Source organism: Aptenodytes forsteri, unplaced genomic scaffold (assembly GCF_000699145.1).
Source record: "Aptenodytes forsteri isolate BGI_AS27 unplaced genomic scaffold, ASM69914v1 Scaffold582, whole genome shotgun sequence".
Classification (NCBI taxonomy): domain Eukaryota; kingdom Metazoa; phylum Chordata; class Aves; order Sphenisciformes; family Spheniscidae; genus Aptenodytes; species Aptenodytes forsteri.
The window spans coordinates 84,802-86,496 of record NW_008795675.1 but is presented as its reverse complement, the minus strand read 5'-3'; the positions used below and the strand labels follow the sequence as shown (position 1 = coordinate 86,496).

At 54.6% G+C, this 1,695-nt stretch overlaps 1 protein-coding gene across 1 annotated transcript in view; it reads right to left on the bottom strand.

The window, feature by feature from the left end:
• CUNH20orf196 (chromosome unknown C20orf196 homolog) overlaps positions 1-532 on the bottom strand; it is a 53,067-nt gene extending 52,535 nt beyond the window's left edge. Inside the window, exon 1 of the mRNA XM_009282590.1 lies at positions 496-532. The gene's annotated coding sequence lies outside the window, so the exon portion shown is untranslated. The remainder of the gene's footprint in view (positions 1-495) is intronic.
• Between the last annotated feature and the right edge of the window lie 1,163 nt (positions 533-1,695).

Sequence of the window (1,695 nt, the reverse complement as noted above, 5' to 3'; positions counted from 1 at the left end):
GAGCGGGCGAGAGCGTCTGGGCGGGCGGCGTGTCCGCCCCTGGGGGCGGCTGGGCTGGAGCTCCCCGTCGGGCCGCGGGCGGGTTGTGTGTGGGGAGAAAGAGAAAAGAGGAGAAAGATACATACGGAGAAATGGGTGGATGGGTGGGTGTGCAGGGGGGTGTCAAAGCTGTTTCCAGTCAGGTTTTCCTCAAAACACATTTAACTGGGTTTTAATTCTCTGGATTCAGACGGGAGAAGTTTTGGTACCACTGCCTCTCACCTGGGTGAGGAGAGGCAGCAGCGGGGCTGCCAGTGGCGCCATCCCACACCTTGCACACGAGCTTTTGTTTTGTCCCACCCAGGACTTGGTCGTTTTACACCGCTGCTGTACAAGCCCCAACCCAAAGCGCAGCCTGGAAAAGCCCTGAGGAGTGGTGAGCGCAGGGCTGTGCTGGGTCCGTGGGGTGGAAACAACATAGTGGGGCCCAGGCAAAAAAAACCCCACAATTCTCACTTGGGATGTCAGCAGATGGGTATGCTGTGAGTCTTTCTCCTACAGCTTACAGGGCTTATCTACAATAATTCATTGGAGGTGAAGGAAACAGAGGCCAGTCATCGGCTGCTGCACACCAAGGGTGTCCACGCTCTCCCACGTGGCACCAAGTTTAACAGGCAGCATGGTGGAAGCTTTGCAAACCCTGCTGGAAAATAGGATACAAACCCCACTGAATTTGGGGCATACACATCACTTTGGCACATGGCACAATTGCTGCATGCTGTGACAGCCACGACAGGCGTGGTGACAAGGACCCCAGCAGCAGTCACGGGGGAGCGACACAGACATCCTGACCCTCTAACAGTGGTGTTAGTGGGTCTAACTCGCAGCAGCGAGTGCCCCTGGCCACATGCCAGATGCTTACCGAGCAAAGAGAATATATTGCAGTGCCGCCTGACAGAGCGTGTGTGGCACAGCCAGACATCCCCAGACACCGCTGCCAGCGAAGGTCGGGGAGCAGCACCTTTTATTGTCCGGGCAGGCAGTTGGGGAGGAAAGCTGCCGGCCAGCCTGCCGAGAAGAAGTGCTGCTAGGGGAGAGCTGGCTGCGCTTCTTGGCACATACATTGCCAGTGAGGCTGGGAAGGAGTTGATAGTTTTTTTCCAAGAGCCTTTGGACTGCAAAGCAGTGATGGCAAACTGATGTGTTTAGAAGGAAATCATTAAAAGGAAGAAAATAAATTTGAAGTTCCGTGGTTGCCAAGAGGGTTTTGTTTTGCTCCCAGGTGAGCTGGCTCAAGCCGGGGAAGGTTCCCACGGGGAGAGCCTTTGAGTCTGCTTTTCAGGCACAGCAGCCACAACTCTGCCTTACACTTACAGCCTCCCTCGAGCCAGGTCTGTGCTTTTGGGGTCACTGTGCAAGTAGACATGCAAGCCTAGCTACCTCCTAGGCTGTAACTAAACCCAGCTCTAGTGCCAGGCTACCTCTTGCTATTATTCACTCTCTATCCCCAAGAACTAACCATCCTCTGAGGAGTGGGATGGCCCCTTTTTTTATGAGCTGGAAGGCAGCAGTCCAGCGCTTCGTTTCCTTGCAGGGAATGGGGCTGGAGCTGAGCTGGGGAATGCAAAACATCAGCGGATCTGCCTTATTTAGCTATGGGAGCACATGCAATATTACAGCATCCAGAAACCAGCCATCTCTGTGATTCCACCTTGC